We start from the raw sequence: 23219 nt of genomic DNA, 5'->3' as shown, positions 1-23219 counted from the left end.
GGTAGTATGCATGTGGGATAGGGGTGGGGGGTCAGAAATGACTGAAAGATTTATTAGTAGGGATGGGTACCGGTATCCGGTGCCATGATGGCACCGGTTCTGACATAAACGGTAGTAACCAGACCAAAAAGCAGCGCACATTTCGGTGCTTTATTTCGGTGCTTTTTTTTCCTGAGATGTCATACACTTTGGATTCTAGCCAATCATTTTACCTTTCCAAGGATAGTAGGCGGGCCCAGGTACGTACGTTCTTTTAGAGCAGAGCTACAGATTAAAAATGCCCAAGGCGAAGCGGTCAAAAGTCTGGCTGTACTTCACAGCTAAAGATGTACTTCAGCAGCCTGCAACAAGTGCTTTAAGCTGATACTGTGATGCTGTCAAAGGAGGTAACACCTCAAATCTGATGAAACACCTGGCGACACATAGCGTTTTTTTAAAAGCCGAGAAATGCACCGTGTTTGATAGCTTGCTGCGAGACCTCACACTGTGCACATCTACTGCGGGTGTGGTGCCTGTTATCGGACCCGGAGTTAGCAACATCCCCCAAGAACCCAAAGAGGAGAGTCCTGGCCCCTAGCCCTGTCAGCGTAGCAGAAATGATGAGGATGATGATGATGGCAGCAGCAGCCGTTCTTCTCTGCGTGAGTAGCTTCATGTTGTTTGTGTGTAATTTACGTTGAGTACGTTAACCACGTTATTAAATTAATGCATGTAAGGTAAACTAGCAAACACCGTCGTAGTTACATGCGGCTGTCTTCTTGTTTGATGGCAGATACTCCCTTCACCCTGGCCAAAAAGGCTAAAATGACCAAAGAAAAAGTGGAAAACAGCTAAACACGAGAGGTTTTTGGACAAAGTTTGTGTTTTTTCCATTGATTAAGCACTGCTTCCAGCCAAGAGTGAGACCATATATGCCCTATGGCTGCAGAAAAGGCTAACATTGTTATCTTTTTACAAAAAAACAGTTAAACATGAGAGGTTTTTGGACAAAGTTTGTGTTATCCATTCTTTATGCACCAGTTTGAGCACTGTTTAAGCACCGGCACCGTTTCAAAAGTACCGGTTTGGTACTGGTATCGGATAAAACCTTAACGATACCCATCCCTATTTATTAGGCTGTGTTTTCAGTTTTGTTCAATAAAGAATGACTTCATATAGGAAAAAAAAAAATATATCACATATGCAGGACACATTAAACTATACACTGTAAAAAAAATATTGTAGAATTTACGGTGAATTACTGGCAGCTGTGGTTGCCAGAATTTCACCGTGAAAAATAAATTGTAAATGTAGAACACAAAACGGTATCCTATTTTGGTAACCTTAAATTTCACAGTAAATAATAATTATTTCTTTTACAGTAAATGACTGAATTTAAACATAAATTCATGTGAAAACAACAGACATTCCGTTAACCTGATTACAGTCTTACTTTGTAAAATATAGTGAAACTGTATAAAATAATAAGGTATCATACCTAAAAAGTTGAATATTACGGTAAATTACTGGCAGCTGTGGTTGCCAGAATTTCACCGTGGAAAATATAGTAATAATGTAGAATATATAACGGTATACTTTGTTGATAAATGTAAAATTCACAATAAAGAATCATAAACCTGTTCATGGTAACTCATGTAAAAGCAACAAACATTCCATTAACCTGATTACAGTTTTGCATTGTAAAATACAGTGAAACTGTATAAAATACATATTAAAAAGTTGAATATTACGGTAAAATACTGGCAGCTGTGGTTGCCAGAATTTCACCGTGGAAAATATATTGATAATGCAGAATACATAACGGTATACTTGTTGATAAATGTAAAATTCACAGTGAACTTTGCTTTTTGTGCAATTATTACAACTGAAATAAAAAACTAATATAAAGTGTTACGGGTTCGAAATTGAGGACGAGAGTAAAACAATGATGGTCCAGAAGAGGTCAATCAAACAATTGATTTTAATGAATACACGCAGCGTGGAGAGGTGCAAACTGCAAAACAGTTGTACATCTCTACCCAAAATACGCTCTAGACTGCTTTTATAACATCAGGGTATTGTAACGCCCCTTCTTGCGTTTACAAGCACATAATTTGCATGTACAGAACATTCATGTATTTTAAGAATTAAATGCAACATAGAGGTTCCTCCTTGTGGCATACTCTTCCGAATATGGTGATGATCTAAGACCTTTGAGGTCACCATGGACTGGACATCCTTCTGTCACCTGTAACTAAGCAAACTCAAATACCACAAGAAGCTGAATACATTCAGGCCTTTGCTCAGGTACTATTTTACTGTAACAATATACTCAGCATATGAGTTATGATACATATATATTTAACTCAATCATTTTAAAGTAGTTATAACTGCACCTATAATAAACATGTTAATATTTGATTATGATAACCCCTATAATGTAAATTATAACATAATGCCAGCAGCTTCAATAAACACTTCGATGAAATGATAATTAATGCAATGATAAAGATGATGGTTATGAACAGTAACCATAAAATAATTCCTATAATTCTACAATTCCCTCTCTTGACGTCTTCCAAAGACGTCACTACACAATTCCCAGGTCCACTACCTTCGCTCTGACCCTCTCTAGCCGCCCCCTGACTCAGCAAATCCGACAACAACCTCATGTCCTCTAGGTGGTCCAGCAATAAAACACCCGCTCCCACTTGAAAACACTTCATGCTTAAGTGGTCTCTGCTCCTTTTCTGGGTCCCTCTCTAGTGGAAATCTTCTCCTGTAAGGGATAGAAAACAAACAACCTTTCTCTGCTACACCTTACTAACTTACTGTGTTCATCTCAGGTTCCTGTCATTATTCAAAGTTGGTTCACAATATCATATCAGGCAAAATCACAAACCCTACTGCCACGTCTGCTTTCTTAAGCTCTTCAGTTAGACTCTGTACCGGTTTGCCAATCTGTGTGTACATGCCTCTACACTTTTAATGTCTAAATGCACATCTGGATGTATGTGCACTTGTATGTCTATCTGCATCTATGAGTCAATGATTTGTCAGATATAAGGCGTTAATGTGAGAAATGTTTCCTGACTATTAACTCCTGATACTCAAGGAACTTTCCTGTTTGCCGAACTTCCTAGGTTTGGCCTTTTACACTTTTACTAAAGAAATTTTAACAGAGCCCAAAAAGATTTTTATTTTGCTCCTGTGCTTGACAGGTTAAGCGAAGTTGTTTTTTGTTTTGTTTTGAAATTTTTCCCTTCTGTGTGTGTGTGTGTACATAAGTAAGAATATAATAATCAACATAAGATCCCTGGTTTGCAAATGATTTTCTGCCCCCGCTGCAGGGCAACATCATGTGGTGGTAAGTCTATGTTGGCTAGTTTAATACAGATATGTAACAGTTGCTTGATTGCATGGCCCACTCAGAGTTGCACAGTTTTAATGTATGTGGAGAGTGTTTTCACAGTTTAAACATAGGTTACTCACATTTCTAGCCTGATTGTTTCCCAATAAAAGTGAAATCAAACATTACATTTGATTTTACTTATGTATTATCCTGTTCTGGGCTCTATCCATTATATTAACTTTATTTAATCTCAATACTCTTTATGTGTGTGAGCAACGCTTTTAGTCTTATTAAACACAACCCAAGTAAAATGCACACCATCCCCATGTCAGCCTAAATCTCCGCTAAAAAGCACACTTCAAAGTTTTCTATCTGGATTTACGCCTCTTTTGGCCTCAAGCATATACATAACATGCAAAAGTTACTGTTAATGCCCGTTAGACAAGTTTCCATTATCTACAACATTTTGTTTCACCCGGCTCACCCTCACACATTTCCTGTTCACTCATTGCATATTTATCTTTAACACCTTTTACCTCAGTAGTCGCTAAGCAGAAACAAAGCAACCTGTGGTCCACCTTTACCCTGTAAAATAAACCCCTGTCATGATTGTGTCTGTAAGCATGTTTTGCATTCATTCATTACACTCCCCGCCATTCCTGCAAGTTAGGAGCTGTAAAGTTGAAAGCTGCATCAAGTCCAGGCCTTTGGCCTGGCCTATATTTAAATCATGTGTGTTTGTAAGCGTGCGTGCAATTCACCTGCTATGTTCTCATCATCCCTCAACATGTATCACCTGGACACTCTCACCAGTGAAGCTTAAAACCCTTTTGGACGGAACTTCAACTCTAAACAAGCACAGTTACGCATTGTGTATAAAATTAACTCAACCTCATGCTAACCTACATAAGTACCTGTCTTAAGAGAGACCTCTGCACAGCTCAGACGCCAGTTGCAAGAGCTCTCTAACATTAGAATCATCAGCTGTGACTTATATAGTGTTATTTCGGTACTTTATACTTCACACATTTTTGAACGTTGTTTATATGGGGAGTTCCTCTTTTTGTGTCTATATTTATTAATATGCCTTGTGCACTAAAGCTTCCTGTTTTTCAGTCTGGCTGAGCACTTGTTTGTGAGTATAAACTGGCCTCTACAAGCCTTCATTAGCAGATACACATTACAAATGCTTCATATATGCAGAGAAAAACCCAATAATCCACATTTCACTATTTCGTTCTTTGGTTCAGATTTGGATTCTGTATTGTTCTTTATTTGTTATTATTTTGTCATAAAATAAGTCAACCAAATAACTTAAGCTGTGTGACAGCACCTTGCGTTTACGCCAGGCTGTGAACTGCCCTGAAGCTACACCCCCTTTTACCCCATTTACTTTCTCAATCTTAGTTTAAACTATTCCTGACCTTCTCCTTCTCTCGTCTGATCATCTCAAGTACGTCCTGTACCAAATTTGCTTCCTCTTTTCAAGCCCCACATTTAATTACAAGCTCAAACATATTTGCCCTATATTGCTGTCTCGACGTGTTTCCTGTCAACTTAACAGAGTTATTCTCAGAACTCAAAGCTGAAGTTCCCCTTTTCTAAGTCTGTATGTTCTACAAGAGAGCAAGTCGGTAAACAAGTTTCTCATCACAAAGGTTGTTAGGTAAAGGTCACGTAGACATTTGCTTAGTACCCCTAAAAGAGCACCTTTCATGTAGCTAATCGCATATATTAACACCCCCCTTTTTGTGACACATCTCATGTGTTACAAACTCAAAATCCTTCACTCAAGCTTAGGAAATTAAAAGAAAAAGGTTAGTCCTATCATATTAGGCATACATGCTCCGGCCCTTCAAACCTGTATTTAAGGAATGAAATCAAATTAATCATCATGTCAAATCCTTTCTTGGCTCCATCCACAGCCTGCATCCTTGAAACGTCCTATAAACAAAAGCCTGTGTGTTAACCAGAACATCACCTTTTATACTCACTTTCTCCACTGATGATCCAACCTGTGTTATAACCCAAAATAAACTTACACAGAACAGTTATTAATCATGTGTCCCCTCCGTTCATGGTAACTTAAGTTACATCAATGTTTCCCTTTTAGCATTTAGCATTCTATAATGTAATAACATAATCCAACCCCAGTAAATAATTTTCTCAACGCACACATCAATATCCCAAAATCAGCATCCCCAGATTTAAGTCTCCCAGTTGTCCTGTTTGTCAACCTGTTATTTATTTCCCCTCTTGGTCCCATCACTCACATTCACTCCCATGCATTCACACATGATATTTTGCTGATCTGCAGCCCTCTGCGCACGTCATCAGATGCTCCACATCAGCAAAATGAGCTCAATCATTTGTTTTATTTCGTTTTCCTTTTTAGGAAAATAGTTCTCTATAATTTTGACTGGATTGAATCGATCAATCCATTTTTAGACAGGGACTCGCCGCCAATCAGTCTCTGATTGTAATCAATTATAATTCTGTAATGCCCACCTGATTTTCGTACTTGGTAATTTTGTCAACGCCGTCCGTTCGCTCTCTTCCAGGCCTGCTTAGAACAAAAATGAAAAAAGAGAGCTGATTATTAGCTCATCAAAGTACCAAACAAAATCACCTGACAGGTTTTTTTCTCTAAGTGCACTGTTACAAAAACTATGGGCCCCTTTAGACATGTCCATGTTTATCAAAACTCCCTCTATTAAAAATAAAACAACAGCCTCAAAAATCTGAAACAATCTTAAATTTCACCCGTTCAACACACCGAAAACCTCGCCAAAAGCTACACCGTTTCGTACACAACCATAACCCCCATTACGCACTTTACCATACTCAGATTCAGCCTAACACCTTATAACAATGTGTCCACACTAATTTATAAACCTCTTAATCAAATTTGCACCTCTGAACAATCTACCCCTCCTTTAAGGCCTCAATCACACCCACACAGCAAGCTCCTCTGTCCACATTCACACAAGCTCTCAAACTTTTTCCATACTCAGCCATATCTCAACAATTTAACTTGGCAAAAGAAATACATGTTTAAACTTTATCACATTATTGAATCATTTTCATTTTCTTTCTATACTAATCACTTGTTTTGATCACTCAGTGCAAAAGCACTGCTAAGTCACCCTTTTAAACTAGTTTAATCCGTTTATTCAACATTCACACCATTCTATCACTCATACAAGTAGCAAGCCGATCTCCATTGCGTATGTTTGTGTGTGCTATTTTGCATATATGGCTTCACAGTCTCACAGACACTTTCCCATTCTCCAGTTAAAGAGTCAGTTTTCTCCGTCCCCCAATCACTAACCCAAATTTTACTTCCCCACCTTAAATCACAGCCCCGCTGGTCTTCCACCACCAGTTAGGGCTTGCTGTCAGGTTCCTGGACACTGTAAACAATTCAACCAGAAACTTGTCTTAACATATCCATTCATGTTAACCTGTAGTTTCATCCGACTCCTGGATCTGGAGAATTGGTCCAGGTCTGCTTGCCCCTAAAAATAACAAACTAAAACATTCTCATTATTATCACGGACGCCTAAACGACCCCTTTCTCTTTTTCTAGTCAAAAATACCAATTATGCCATGTATGTAAGCGTGTTCTTCCTTGCGTTATGTTAATTGGGTGTAAACTGCTTCTTCATTAAATTAATTCATTGAGTTCTTCGTTGCCTTGCGATGTATTCATGTTAATGTACACTACGTGTAAGCTGTTTCTTCATTGCATCCTATATATTCATATTTAATTTATGCATTTCACCACTGAGCTTTAGATTCAAACTATCTCACTTCTGATTCATTTCAAAAATAATCTCACATGTAACAATTTGTATGTGTGTTTTCTATTCATTAAGGTAATGACAATTATTTTCGTTCATTATTCTTACCTTTTCTAATGTTTACCTCTTTGTTATGCTGTAGTGGACATCCCTAAACAATTCATGAGTTCAGGCTTCAATTTTCAATCCAATTATATCCTATATTCTCGCAGTCAAACTCGTCCAGCTTCATCTCTCACTGGTCCTCTCTGCACAATGTCCTGTTCGGGCTTCAAGGCTCCAGCAAACACAGTCTCAACTCAGCTGTTGTCTTCTTCTCTGTTTCTTTACAGTCTTTCTTTCAGATTAAGTCCCAGCGTGGCAAAATATCACTCAATGTCCAGTGCTCTTCCACAGTTCTTTATCCCACTGTTCAACTGCCCAGCCTGTATTTTCACAGTACATGTTGCAGTACTCTTACATGCTGCTGCTGGTCGTCAGTCGTCATCAGTGTTAATGGATCAGTGGCACTGTCGTTTGCCTGCTGTATTCAAGTCCACGATGTTCTATCGGTCTTCATCAGGCGATTGACTGGCCTTTAAGCTTCTTCTCCGCTTCAGGGACAAAGTGAGAGATCCAGCCGCACAATTTCGAGCCAAAAACTGGCTTATTCTCCCAATTCTTTTAATCTACTTTTCTGCTGCTGAACTCAAGGTTGCAATGTTGAGAGAGTCCACCTGTATTGACACACTAAAGCATACAATTAGTAATATATTCATTTTCTTAAAGGCTTCATTTGCTCCATGGGCCTCGTCTGTCTCTCTGTGTTCTTTCTGTACACACTCAGTTCCCATATATGGGCATGCAAAGTTCCTGTTCACTATTTCCTGTCGCTGCAGCCCCGGTACACAGAGCCATATTTCCTGTTCTTCAAACTAATCTAACTCCTTTTCTTTCTAACTCCCCCTTTTCACTTACTCAGACAAATCACACAGTCACTCAAATCAAATACTGACAGCATTCACACAATTAAAATCACTCGAAATACGCTTTCATACGAGTATCTTGGACATGCCTTCCATGATCAGAAAGAGCAAGTCAAAAGAAAAAAGAAAAGGAAAACTGAAACCTCTCATAACATCACTGAAGGTCAAATATCTTCATAGACCCAAAAGTAAGCATATTATTTCCCTAGTCAAAAGTCAAACCGTTCCTCACAAAGTAATTTTAATCTAACAGCCTTTGTGTTTTGAAACTAAAAAGAGGAAGGAACAGCGCCCAATTTAAACTGCGCATGTTGTCACTCAACAACACACACACAGAAAATGTAACTGTATATATCATCTCAAACTGAAACAAAACCCATCTAAAAATCCTAAAACATCTTACTTCGACACCCCAAAACACACATCGCTTACAGACATCTTTATTAATTAAATTATCTCAAATTCAATTTCAGTTCTCAGAACCCAGGTAACGGTCTTAAGTATCAACAGTTTATGTATCCTATCTCAAAACCCCTCAAAAAGTCATACAGTCATGGCAAGAAATAAAACTTTACTTACATATTGTAATAAACAAAACCAGCGTCTTAAGTACATGCATCAGCAATGTCTAGCAGTCTCTATAAACTTCCTATCAGTCTTACACAGTTTTACCTAGTACAGACACGTGTCAAGCAAACCCCATACTCATATTCTACCGTTATCATGAAATACTTATCATAATCAACAACAGTCACACAAATATAATAAACATAAACTGCATTTCTTCCCTTAAAACACGGATTGAAGTCGTCATAAACCCTGGCTCTGCAGTCTGTCATTAGCCACTCATTAGTAAACAGGAAATGTCACTCTAAATAAGTCACAGGCATCTCATTTACATAGACACAGACACACTCTCAAAATAACCAGCCTGCTGCAGTGCCCGTGGCAGACACAATCTATATACAAACAGTCAAATTATAATACAGAGACGTCTGATAAATTAAATAATATTTACAAGGCCTTAAATTGCACAACCTACATAATTTAGACAAAATTTGAATTAACCCTCCAAGGGACAAACTCCAAGTTTTTGATAATCAATGACCCAGTATCAGGTCCAACCTGTGTCTGGTCTAATTGCTAAAGTTCCTAAGTCAATTTAAAAGCGTCCAACGCCCAAGGTCCAACCTTTATTACCCAAACAAAGTGCAAACACCGTTCCAAACGGTCAACTGATCCAATCAGTAGCTATTTTGGACCGTCCTCAGTTGTCCACGATTGCCAATCGGACTATCCCGTCCAACGGAAAATCCTGAGCGTCCCCAGGAAATTGGGAGCGTCACCTCCGAACAATGCACTTTCTTAGAACTTCCCACAGTTCCGTTCTACAGAAATTTACTTGTATTTTAAAGACATCCTATGAAACCACAAAACCGACTGTATTGATGTCCAAGCCCAGCTTTATATTCAATTATGACTGTATTACCATATACAGATTTCAAATGACCTATATCCTAAATTCAGTAGTCCAACTACTTTAAATTCTCTTTCCTTAGCAGTCCAACTGCATTTCCTTTAATCAGTACTGTCACTTAACCTTACATTATCATTACTTCAACTTCAATTCTCATGAGATTTTCACCAAAATCAAAACAGACCTTTACCAGTAATTTTCAGTGAGTAGACTTTCAATTTTGTCAGAACCAATTCAGCACTGTTTGGAAATAATTCAACAGGTAGTGCCTTACCTTTGAATAAGCCGGCTTATGTCCACTCACTTCGACCACTGACTCGTGTCTGCCTGTTTGAGCACCTTGGACCCTCTCGGTCTCAACCTCCAACTTTTCTCCCTCAACCCTCGGCCAATGCACCAAATGTTACGGGTTCGAAATTGAGGACGAGAGTAAAACAATGATGGTCCAGAAGAGGTCAATCAAACAATTGATTTTAATGAATACACGCAGCGTGGAGAGGTGCAAACTGCAAAACAGTTGTACATCTCTACCCAAAATACGCTCTAGATTGCTTTTATAACATCAGGGTATTGTAACGCCCCTTCTTGCGTTTACAAGCACATAATTTGCATGTACAGAACATTCATGTATTTTAAGAATTAAATGCAACATAGAGGTTCCTCCTTGTGGCATACTCTTCCGAATATGGTGATGACCTAAGGCCTTTGAGGTCACCATGGACTGGACATCCTTCTGTCACCTGTAACTAAGCAAACTCAAATACCACAAGAAGCTGAATACATTCAGGCCTTTGCTCAGGTACTATTTTACTGTAACAATATACTCAGCATATGAGTTATGATACATATATATTTAACTCAATCATTTTAAAGTAGTTATAACTGCACCTATAATAAACATGTTAATATTTGATTATGATAACCCCTATAATGTAAATTATAACATAATGCCAGCAGCTTCAATAAACACTTCGATGAAATGATAATTAATGCAATGATAAAGATGATGGTTATGAACAGTAACCATAAAATAATTCCTATAATTCTACAAAAGTAAACCAGTTAAAATACATTTTAATAAGCTTGTTTGCCGTCTCCTATTGACAAAGCACAGAAGAGCTGTATAATACAAAACATGCCATTTATTTAAAAGTTCATATTTACACGAAATTATTGGCAGCTGTTGCAGCCAGAATGTCGTCTAAAAAAATTAAGGTCCAACAAATGAGGTAATAAACATAATAGGGCTAACTGGCATAAAACTTACATTCTTTGACTTTTTGTCATAATTTGCTAGAAACATTAATAAAAACCAGTAGAGACAATGATTAAATTAAACAGTTAACATCCATCCATCCATTCGCTTCCACTTATCCTTTTTCAGGGTCGCAGCGCTAGAGCCTATCCCAGCTGTCATAGGGCGAGAGGCGGGGTACACCCTGGACAAGTCACCAGTCTGTCACAGGGCTAACACACAGGGACAGACAACCATTCGCACTCACATTTACCCCTATGGGCAATTTGGATTAATCAATTAACTTATCCCCACAAACTGCATGTCTCTGGACGGTGGGAGGAAGTACCCGGAGGGAACCCACGCAAACATGGGGAGAACATGCAAACTCCACACAGAAAGACCCCGGCCTGATGGTGGAATTGAACTCAGAACCTTCTTGCTGTGCAGCAACAGTGCTAACCACCATGCTGCCCTAAACAATTAATACTTAATAATCAAATTAATGACTAAAAAGGCACTGATCTAATTAATATCAAACTTAATACAACCCAAAACAAATAAGTACATAATAAACAGTCAAACAAAATTTAAAACACTTGATACTTGCAGTGGTTGGCAAAGTTTCTTTTTATCCAGACCTGATCGTAGAGGGCTTTCAAAACAGTCTCTGATGGTGTCTGAGGAACTGGAACAGGTTTTGGATTCAATGTGCTGGAGGACTTGTTTGTTGTTCTTCAGATGCTCGGTGTAGATTAGCGTTCTTTCCTTGTAGTCTGAAAGCAAATACAAAGCACAATAAAGCAAACTGCCCATTTCAAAAGCAAATATATAATCTTACATCTAATAGAGCTGACACAATTAATCGTATAATGATTTACAATTGTGATGCATTGTGGGGAAAAAAGCATTCTTAATCCATTCAGAAGAAACTAATCGATTATTAAATACAGTCCCAATCAAAAGTTTAAGACCACTTGAAAAATGGCAACAAAAAAAAAAAAATCATCTTTTGCATGGTTGGATCTTAACAAGGTTCCAACAACATGCAACAAGCAGAAATGGGAGTGAGACAAAACATTTAACTTACATTTCACAAACTTAAACTGGGACAGACTGTTTTACAGCTGATCAAATGTTTAGGACCACATGCCTTTAAAAGGCCAAATCTGTGCAAAACTGTGGATTCATTGTCATTTTCTGTCAGGTAGTCAGACTGTCAGGATGTTCTGATGGCAAAAGCAAAAAAACTTTCCTTGTTGAACATGGTCGGCTTGTTGAACTGCATAAGTAGGGTCTCTCACAGCGCGCCATCGCTGCTGAGGTGGGATCTCCTGAGACTATTACCTATATTATTCTGTTCCCTCCCAGACCGTGCAATATTACCCAAGAGTACTTATTGAATATTTGTTTTCATCCCCCCATCATATGCTGCTACTCCCTTCATTCTATTGCACAATACTTGTCACTTTCTAGAACCGCCTGCACTGATAGTTTAGTTATTTATTCACCAGGATATAGTTATGTATATTACTTTGTTAGAGTTATCCGATTATTTGTCTTGCACTATCCTACTGTATATTACTGTACACTATTCTTATTGTATATATTGTATATCTTATATCTATTTCACCTGTTCCTCGGTCTCTCCTGCTGCTTTGAGCATGTACATGACAAAAGAATTTCCCTCGGGATAAATAAAGTTGTTCTTATCTTATCTTATCTTATGCAGTTAAGACGGTCATTTCTTAAATAATCCTGGGGGTTATGGAACAAAAACGTGAAGTGGAAGACCTAAAAAATCCTCAACCTGAGTTAAGGCCATTAGTGGTGCCGATTGCACCCCCATAACCATCAAATGGCATCTGAGACTGAAGGGCTTCAAAAACTAATTCTATGATGAGAAAAAAATATAACCTTTTTTTATCCTGTAAAAAAAATGCAACCTTGATGGTCCTGATGGTTTCCAACCTTACTGGCATGGCAAGCAGATCCCACCTGAGATGTTTTCTTCGCCCTACAGACAAGTGGGTGCCACAATGATTGGGAAGATGCTTTTTCCTTCAGTGGAACAATGAAGCTTCAGGAGGTGCAGGAGTGTCAAAAGGCTGCTGGCTATGTCCAGATGATGCAGAGAGCATCCCTCATGACTGAGGGCCCTCATCTGTGTGGTAACGACTGGGTTTTTCAACAGGACAACGCTACAGTACACAATGCCCACAGGACAAAGGACTTCTTCCAGGAGAATAATATCACTCTTTTGGACCTGCGTCTTTCCCTGATCTAAATCCAACTGAGAATGGACAACAGTTCCAGACAGTAGACGCTCTTCATGTGGCCATCTTCACCACTTGGAGAAATGTTCCCACTCACCTCATGGAAACGCTTGCATGAAGTGATCAACAAGAACAGCGGACCAATTAATTACTGAGTTCAAGTTTGGAACTTTCTGTTTTGGGGGTTTACCCATGTTTTTTGGAGGTGTGGTCCTAAACTTTTGATCAGCTGTAAAACAGCCTGTTTCAGTTTAAGCGTTGTTTTTAATAAATTGCATGCTCAAAAAATGTTTTGCCTTACTCCTATTTCTTCTTGTTGCATGTTGAAGCTCTACTTGGAACCTTCTTAAGATCCAACCATGAAAAATATGATTTTTTGCCATTTTTCAAATGGTCTAAAACTTTTGATCAGGACTGTACAACCTAAAAATAACAGCAATTTGTTTTCTTCAGCCACATACATCACAGTGGACCAACAAGTGCAGTTTGTGTTCAGACAAGTTTTGAGCAATAAAAAAGTAGCTTATATGTAACCTCCTTTATTTGTTGATGAAAAGAAACAAACTGAAATGAAGTTATCATGATGCACTGGGAAAAAAATTATATTTTTCAGCGCAAAATGTCTGTAGTTTTCTAATAAAATCTCTGTTACTGAGCCTCACAGGTCCTTTTCTTCTGCTGCTGCGCATCACATGCCAGCAGTGGCTTCGCACATGCGCAATTGGATGCAGTGGGGTAAAAATCATCTGCTCCATCTTCCATTCCACCACGTCATCAATCATGAGAGGCAACAGCCTTAAAAAGTTCCAGTTTTATATTAACTGTGCTGAGAGTTTGTTTGAGGACTGACCTCACACGGCTTTGAAGAGGTATCAGAGTTAGAGTATTTAAACTGTTTAATGCTCCAATTCAGAATGGAGTAGGTGAACCATTCTTTTTTTTCACAAAAAATTTTTAAGAAACAGCGCAACATCATATGACAAAATGCCATAAAATCTTGTGTCCTAATCAAAATGGCAAACCTGGCTGACAGATGTGAAAATATTTTAAACAGTTGAAAACTGACTCAAACTTTACTCCTTCTATATCTGGTGTACCTTCAGTCTTGAGGTGTTCAACAGGAGAGTTGTACATCTCTATGGTGCATTCTGCTCCACACTGATTTGGATCACCACCCTGAAAAACAGATTGCGTCATTAAACAATATCTACAGAAATGTTGTGTATGACTAAAGCAGAGGCCACCAGTGCAATGTGAGCCCAAATTATCTCCAGCATGCAAAACAAGGTTCCTTTAACTACAGTATTATCTATTTATTTCCATAACCTAAAGGATTAACAACTTCAAAGGCATCTTGGTATAGCAGTAGTTTGAAACATAATGGATTTTGGTAAAAAAAAAAAAAAAAAAAATTACTACTTTTGAATATCTGACCATCACTAATGTCAGACAGTACATCTGATGAAGACTCAGCTGATTCCTCACCTGTTACACATTTCTGGATCCCTTGACCGCCTCACAAAGCTTGGAAATACCCTCATCAGATAATGTTGTTTCAGTTTTAAGAAGTGTACTGAACTTATTCAGAGTGTATGACTGACCCAACTCATATATTTTTTTAAATTTCCTCTACAATGGTCAGGATGGCAGAAGCAGGTCACAATGAAATACATAACCCCTCAATGACTTCACTGACTTGGCACAGAAATCAAAAAGAAACATTGTCTTTAGCTGCTTTTGGTAAATTAAACTGGCGTTTGTTTCACAGTAAAGCTAGCTAAAATCTTCAACCTGCTGCATTAGCATGAACTTTCCAGAAAACTAAACAGGACTGAAGGCGAAGCCTGTAACAGAGGAACGCTTTCAACGCAACAAGAAAACTAAGCGAACTATGGTTGCAGCTGATATACGTTTCAAGTCTAATGATATACTTACTTTGAAAGAGAAGGTTGTTGGTTCGGTGCAGGATGCTGCTGGGCTCCCTTGCTGAGCAGGAGTGTCTGGACCAGGTCTGGACCGTTAGAAGTGGCGCTATCTTCTTCTTCGTTGGTTTGGTTTTAAATATTTGGTGCTTCCAAGGAGTATTGGTGCCCTCTGCTGTTGCAGTACCTCAAAGTCAGACAGCTATTTCTGACAACATAGTACCCTCCTCGTCTAAGTTTTTTTCATACATATATATACATACATACATATATATATATATATATATACATATATATATATATATATATATGTACGTGATGCATTTTCTCCCAAACGTGCATGGACTTTAAGGAAACTGATTGTTACAGCTTTTATAATACATTCGTTGACTGCTCTTGACCTTGCACACTACACCAATTTATTAACATTATTTCATTATTTTTTTGTATTTCATTTTGATCAATTAATTTTAATTTCAGAAGGTGGTATCACACTCAAACAGATTGAACACGGACTGAACAGTGGTAAATCCATGATTTAAACCTCCCTATAACACAAAATATTTTTTTTCATTGTAACTGTGTTATACTTGGTGAGACTCTAGAACTTAAAGAAATATACTTTTTTTTAAATTAGTAGTAATTGTTTGTATGTACTGTTAACATATACTGTTTTATCAAACAGCCTGAGTTTGTTGATATTAAAAACATTTCACCGTAACTTTCACATTCTAACAATGTTTTCACATTTTGTTAAAATTAAAAGTACGGTATGTTTTAGGTAATTAATATACAGTTGTAAATCGTAAATTCAAATGAAAAAAGCAGGAAAGATTGTCATTCATACAGAGTTATTATGTAAATTGTAGGGTGATTAATTGTAAATAATGTTACAGATTTTTCCTGTTGTTTTCAAATACAATGTGCCATATTACAGTACATTAATATATTTTCAACATATTAGGAGTGTAAAAATAAAGGCAAATCACCGTTTTTCAATTTACAGAAATGTAATGTCCATATTACAATCAATTACTCTTTTTGATTTAATGGTAATTTACCGTTGCCATTTTACAGTTATTAACTGTAATTTTTATGTACATTTCTTACAGTTTAGTTTTTAATTAAGCAGCAAGGCAGAACAAAGTTGGGGCTGTATCAAGACACAGGGACTAAACCCCAATTCAACCAGACCCAGAACTGATCCTGAATTAAAACAGGACTACAACAGTTCAAAATCAGGACAACTTAGCACTTAACCAAGACAGAACCAGAATCAAAACTAGATGATAGTAGCACTAAAAATCATCATAGACCTGCACTACACTTATTTTTTAATTCTACCAAAGTACACTATTTAGATTCAGAAAAGTTTATATAATTATTTAGCCTTGTTGTGCAAACAAGCCTGCAAAACTTAATAAATATAGAATTTGAAAAGTAACAAATGGTATCTAAAAAGATACACTAGGCACTCGATACATGTTCTGATGAGTTTTGGCAAACAACAGTTTCTGTCTCACCTGGTTCTTGTTCCCTCTCTGTTCCTCGCTCTCCATCTCTGTTCCTCTCTCTCCCTCTCTGCTCCTCTCTCTCCCTCTCTGCTCTGCTCCTCTCTCTCCCTCTCTGCTCCTCTCTCTCCCTCTCTGTTCCTCTCTCTCCCTCTCTGCTCCTCTGTCTGCTCCTCTCTCTCCCTCTCTGCTCCTCTCTCTGCTCCTCTCTCTCCCTCTCTGTTCCTCTCTCTCCCTCTCTGTTCCTTGCTCTCCCTCTCTGCTCCTCTCTCTCCCTCTCTGTTCCTCTCTCTCCCTCTCTGCTCCTCTCGCTCTCCCTCTCTGCTCCTCTCTCTCCCTCTCTGTTCCTCTCTCTCCCTCTCTGCTCCTCTCTCTCCCTCTCTGTTCCTCGCTCTCCCTCTCTGTTCCTTGCTCTCCCTCTCTGCTCCTCTCTCTCCCTCTCTGTTCCTCTCTCTCCCTCTCTGCTCCTCTCGCTCTCCCTCTCTGTTCCTCTCTCTCCCTCTCTGCTCCTCTCTCTCCCTCTCTGTTCCTTGCTTTCCCTCTCTGCTCCTCTCTCCCTCTCTGCTCCTCTCGCTCTCCCTCTCTGTTCCTCTCTCTCCCTCTCTGCTCCTCTCTCTCCCTCTCTGTTCCTCTCCCTCTGGTCAGAAACTGGACCAACACCAAGATGACGGCGCGTGAACAACACGAGGCTCAGTGTCTCTCCAGAATCTGCTATTTAGCGGTTTTTTATCTACTTTTAACCGGATTATTCGTCCAGAATTGCTGTGCGTTGCTGACCTACAGCAGACAAGAGCTTCTGGACATCTGGACTCATAACTCCAACAGTTTTATCGCCGATCTCCGACTCATCCCAGAGATCTCCAGAACACCGGAGGCTGCCCACTCTCCCCGGCCGGGCGGAAGTGCACGCAGACGGCGCCGAGATCGTAAACAAAGGCGAGGTAGGCGCGGAGGGCTACGGGCTAAGCTAAAGCTAACACCACACCGGCTGCCTTTACCCAGTATTTTCCTCGCCAATGTCCGTTCTCTGGCAAACAAAATGGATGAGATACGGCTCTCCATCACTGATAACAGATGGATTATGGACTCAAATGTCATGTTTTTCACCAAAACATGGTTGAACAACAGCTGCCCGGACAATGCTATCGAGTTAGCAGGACGCCACACACACCGAGCCGACAGGCTAGCAGATGACTCCGGCAAGACCAGAGGTGGAGGTTTGTGCATTTATATTAACAATGCTTGGTGCATGAACTCCACTACTACTGAGAGTCACTGCTCACCTAATGCGGAGTTTTTAATGGTCAAATGCAGACCTTATTATCTCCCCAGAGAACTCACTTCGATGATACTCACTGCCGTGTATATACCCCCGACGCTAATGCTAGGTTGGCCATGAAAGAACTTTCTGCAGCCATTAACAAACACCAGAATAAACACCCCGAGGCTGCTTTTATTGTTGCTGGCGACTTCAACCACACCAACTTAAAGACAGTCCTCCCCTGATTCCACCAACATGTCTCCTGCCACACCAGAGGAGACAAGACTTTAGACCATGTTTATTCCAACTTGGCTGGAGCCTACAAAGCAACACCCCTCCCCCACATTGGACAATCGGACCATCTCTCCCTGTTCCTCACACCTCGGTATTCACCACTCATCCAACGTGTGAAACCTGCTGTGAGGACAATTAAAGTGTGGCCAGAGGGGACAGACGCAGTGCTCCAGGACAGATTTAAAAACACAGACTGGAATATGTTCATCCACACAGACCTGGACCAGTACGCCTCATCTGTACTGGATTACATCTCCGAAACCACAGACAGTGTCACCACCCAGAAACGGATCACCATGTACCCCAACCAGAAGCCTTGGATGAACCGGGATGTTCGTCTCCTCCTGAAGGCCCGCAACACCGCCTTTAGGTCAGGAGATGCACACGCCTACAGTACAGCCAGGGCTAATCTAAAGAAGGGCATCAAAAAAGCCAAACACCATTACAAAAAGAAAGTAGAAGAACACTTCTCCAACTCCAACCCCCGACGCATGTGGCAAGGACTCCAGACCATCACAGACTACAGGACCACCAAACCCTCCCCCGCATCCTCTGATGTCTCCTTCCTCAACGAGCTCAACAACTTTTACGCTCGTTTTGAGCGAGGGAACCCCACAACCACAACCAAAGCAGATGTGACGCCAGACCACCAACCTCTGACTCTCTCCCCCACCGATGTAGGAGCGGTGCTGAGCAGGATCAATGTCCACAAGGCTGCAGGTCCTGATGGCATCCCCGGTCGTGTTCTCAGAGCATGTTCTGGGGAGCTTGCAGGAGTGCTGACAGACATATTCAACCTGTCCTTGGCCCACGCTGTGGTACCGGCCTGCTTCAAATCCACCTCCATCGTCCCGATACCCAAAAACTCCAACCCATCTTGCCTCAATGACTACCGCCCAGTAGCACTCACCCCCATCATCACTAAGTGCTTAGAGCAGCTGGTCCTAGCACACTTCAAATCCTGTCTTCCCCCCACCCTGGACCCCCACCAATTCGCATACCGCCAGAACAGGAGCACAGAGGATGCAGTCTCCATCGCACTGCACTCTGTCCTCTCACACCTGGACAACAACAACACCTACGCCAGAATGCTGTTTATAGACTTCAGTTCAGCGTTCAATACAATCCACCCCTCACAACTCATCAGGAAACTGACAGACCTGGGCATCAGTTCCCTCATCTGCAAATGGTTACTGGACTTCCTGACCAACCGCCCCCAACATGTCCGGCTGGATAACCACTGCTCATCTACAATCACAATGAACACCGGTGTACCACAAGGCTGTGTGATGAGCCCTTTCCTCTACTCCCTCTTCACCCACGACTGCAGACCTGCTGATGGTTCCAACACCATCATTAAGTTTGCAGATGACACCACGGTGATTGGCCTCATCAGTGACAACGATGAGGCCGCCTACAGGGAGGAGGTGGATCGTCTGGCTGAGTGGTGCGACACAAACAACCTGCTGCTTAACACCGAGAAGACCAAGGAGCTCATCGTGGACTACAGGAGGAATGCTGACCCACATCCACCCATCTACATTAAAGGGACGGCTGTGGAGCGTGTGAGCAGCTTCAAGTTCCTGGGAGTCCACATCTCCGAGGAGCTCATCTGGACGACCAACTGCTCGAAGCTGGTCAAGAAGGCTCACCAGCGCCTCTTCTTCTTGAGGACTCTGAGGAAGAACCACCTTTCCTCAGACATCCTGGTGAACTTCTATCGCTGCACCATCGAGAGCATCCTGACCAACTGTATAACAGTCTGGTACGGGAACTGCTCCGCCTCGGACCGGAAGGCGTTGCAGAGGGTCGTGAAAACTGCCCAGCGCATCGCCGGAGCACCACTTCCTGCCATAAAAGACATCTACAGGAAGCGGTGTCTGAAAAGGGGGGAATCATCAGAGACCCCAGTCACCCATCACATGGACTCTTCACCCTCCTGCCCTCTGGGAGGCGCTACAGGAGCCTCCGGACTAAGACCACCAGGTACCGGAACAGCTTCTTCCCCACAGCTGTCAGACTCCTGAACTCTGCCTCCTGACATCTGACAGCCTCTGTAGAAATTATCCACACCCTCACTTATCTTAATTGCACTACTGTATAGCTCTGTGTAAATAATCATTCTGTACATACAATAATTTTTAACCTTACAACTGTTTACAACTTGCATAGTTCCCATTTCTGTATAACTGTATATCTCATATTCTAACTACCAGAAATCCCGAAGCACAGGCCGAGGGGGCGGTGTGGCAGCAATTTTTCACACCAGCCTATTAATTAACGAAAGACCAAGACAGACTTTTAATTCATTTGAAAGCCTGATGCTTAGCCTCGTCCACCCCAGCTGTAAAACTCAGAAACCAGTCTTACTTGTTATCATCTATCGTCCACCTGGGCCTTACACAGAGTTTCTCTCTGATTTCTCAGACTTTTTATCTGATTTAGTGCTCAGCTCAGATAAAATAATTATTGTGGGTGATTTTAACATCCATGTAGATGCTAAAAATGACAGCCTCAACATCGCATTTAATCTGTTACTAGACTCAATTGGCTTCTCTCAAAATGTAAAAGAACCCACCCACCACCACTTTAATCACACTCTAGATCTTGTTTTAACATATGGCATAGAAACTGAATATTTAACAGTGTTTCCTGAAAACCCTCTGCTGTCTGATCATTTCCTGATAACATTTACATTTACAATAATTGATTACACAGCAGTGGAGAGTAGACTTTATCAAAGTAGATGTCTTTCTGAAAGTGCTGTAACTAAGTTTAAGAATATAATCCACCCACTGTTATCATCTTCAATGCCCTGTACCAACATAGAGCAGAGCAGCTATCTGAACGCTACTCCAACAGAGGTCGATTATCTTGTTAATAATTTTACCTCCTCACTACGTACGACTCTGGATACTGTAGCTCCTGTGAAAACTAAGGCCTCAAATCCAAAGTCCCTGACTCCGTGGTATAATTCTCAAACACGTAGCCTAAAGCAGATAACTCGTAAGCTGGAGAGGAAATGGCGTGTCACAAATTTAGAGGATCATCATTTAGCCTGGAGAAATAGTTTGCTGCTTTATAAGAAAGCCCTCCGCAAAGCCAGAACATCTTACTATTCGTCACTGATTGAAGAAAATAAGAACAACCCCAGGTTTCTCTTCAGCACTGTAGCCAGGCTGACAAAAAGTCAGAGCTCTACTGAGCCAACCATCCCTTTAACGTTAACTAGTAATGACTTCATGAACTTCTTCACAAATAAAATTTTTATCATTAGAGAAAAAATTACCAATAATCAGCCCACAGATGTAATATTATCTACAGCTACTCTTAGTACCATCGATGTTAAGTTAGACTCTTTTTCTCCAATTGATCTTTCTGAGTTAACTTCAATAATTAATTCCTCCAAACCATCAACGTGTCTTTTAGACCCCATTCCTACAAAACTGCTCAAAGAAGTCCTGCCATTAATTAATTCTTCGATCTTAAATATGATCAACCTATCTCTAATAATCGGCTATGTACCACAGGCCTTCAAGCTGGCTGTAGTTAAACCTTTACTTAAAAAGCCATCTCTAGACCCAGCTGTCTTAGCTAATTATAGGCCAATCTCCAACCTTCCTTTCATATCAAAAATCCTTGAAAGAGTAGTTGTCAAACAGCTAACAGATCATCTGCAGAGGAATGGCTTATTTGAAGAGTTTCAGTCAGGTTTCAGAGCTCATCACAGCACAGAAACAGCTTTAGTGAAGGTTACAAATGATCTTCTTATGGCCTCTGACAGTGGACTCATCTCTGTGCTTGTCCTGCTAGACCTCAGTGCTGCGTTCGATACTGTTGACCATAATATCCTATTAGAGCGATTAGAACATGCTGTAGGTATTACAGGTACTGCACTGCAGTGGTTTGTATCATATCTATCTAATAGACTCCAGTTTGTACATGTAAATGGAGAGTCCTCTTCAGACACTAAGGTCAATTATGGTGTTCCACAGGGTTCAGTGCTAGGACCAATTCTATTTACATTATACATGCTTCCCCTAGGCAACATCATTAGAAGACATAGCATAAATTTTCACTGCTATGCAGATGACACGCAGCTCTATCTATCCATGAAGCCAGGTAACACACACCAATTAGTTAAACTGCAGGAATGTCTTAAAGACATAAAGACCTGGATGGCCGCTAACTTTCTGCTTCTTAATTCAGATAAAACTGAGGTTATTGTACTCGGCCCTGAAAATCTTAGAAATATGGTATCTAAGCAGATTCTTACTCTGGATGGCATTACCTTGGCCTCCAGTAACACTGTGAGAAACCTTGGAGTCATTTTTGACCAGGACATGTCCTTCAATGCACATATTAAACAAATATGTAAGACTGCTTTCTTCCATTTGCGCAACATCTCTAAAATTAGAAATATCCTGTCTCAGAGTGATGCTGAAAAACTAGTTCATGCATTTATTACTTCCAGGCTGGACTACTGTAATTCACTATTATCAGGAAGTCCTAAAAACTCGCTGAGAAGCCTTCAGCTAATCCAAAATGCTGCAGCAAGAGTACTGACAGGGACTAGAAAGAGAGAGCATATTTCTCCTGTTTTGGCTTCCCTTCATTGGCTTCCTGTTAAATCCAGAATTGATTTCAAAATCCTGCTCCTCACATACAAGGTCTTAAATAATCAGGCCCCATCTTATCTTAATGACCTTGTAGTACCATATCACCCTATTAGAGCACTTCGCTCTTGCACTGCAGGCCTACTTGTTGTTCCTAGAGTATTTAAAAGTAGAATGGGAGGCAGAGCCTTCAGTTTTCAGGCCCCTCTTCTGTGGAACCAACTTCCAGTTTGGATTCGGGAGACAGACACTATCTCTACTTTCAAGATTAGGCTTCAAACTTTCCTTTTTGCTAAAGCATATAGTTAGGGCTGGACCAGGTGACCCTGAATCCTCCCTTAGTTATGCTGCAATAGACGTAGGCTGCCGGGGATTCCCATGATGCATTGAGTTTTTCCCTTCCAGTCACCTTTCTCACTCACTATGTGCTAATAGACCTCTCTGCATCGAATCATATCTGTTATTAATCTCTGTCTCTCTTCCACAGCATGTCTTTCATCCTGTTTTCCTTCTTTCACCCCAACCGGTC

General features: G+C 40.4%; 1 long non-coding RNA gene across 1 annotated transcript; it reads right to left on the bottom strand.

Annotated features, from left to right (window-relative positions):
- Window positions 1-11194: 11194 nt before the first annotated feature.
- On the bottom strand, window positions 11195-15222 carry LOC112842358 (uncharacterized). The gene is made up of 3 exons (XR_003214094.1): window positions 15022-15222; window positions 14184-14262; window positions 11195-11586 (listed from the first exon to the last, which is right to left on the bottom strand). It is a non-coding gene; the product is annotated as an uncharacterized LOC112842358 (long non-coding RNA).
- Window positions 15223-23219: the final 7997 nt, after the last annotated feature.

The sequence above is a fragment of the Oreochromis niloticus genome, linkage group LG2 (assembly GCF_001858045.2).
Source record: "Oreochromis niloticus isolate F11D_XX linkage group LG2, O_niloticus_UMD_NMBU, whole genome shotgun sequence".
Taxonomy (NCBI): domain Eukaryota; kingdom Metazoa; phylum Chordata; class Actinopteri; order Cichliformes; family Cichlidae; genus Oreochromis; species Oreochromis niloticus.
Note: the sequence above shows the minus strand (reverse complement) of the source record. Positions and strands in the feature narration are given on the sequence as shown.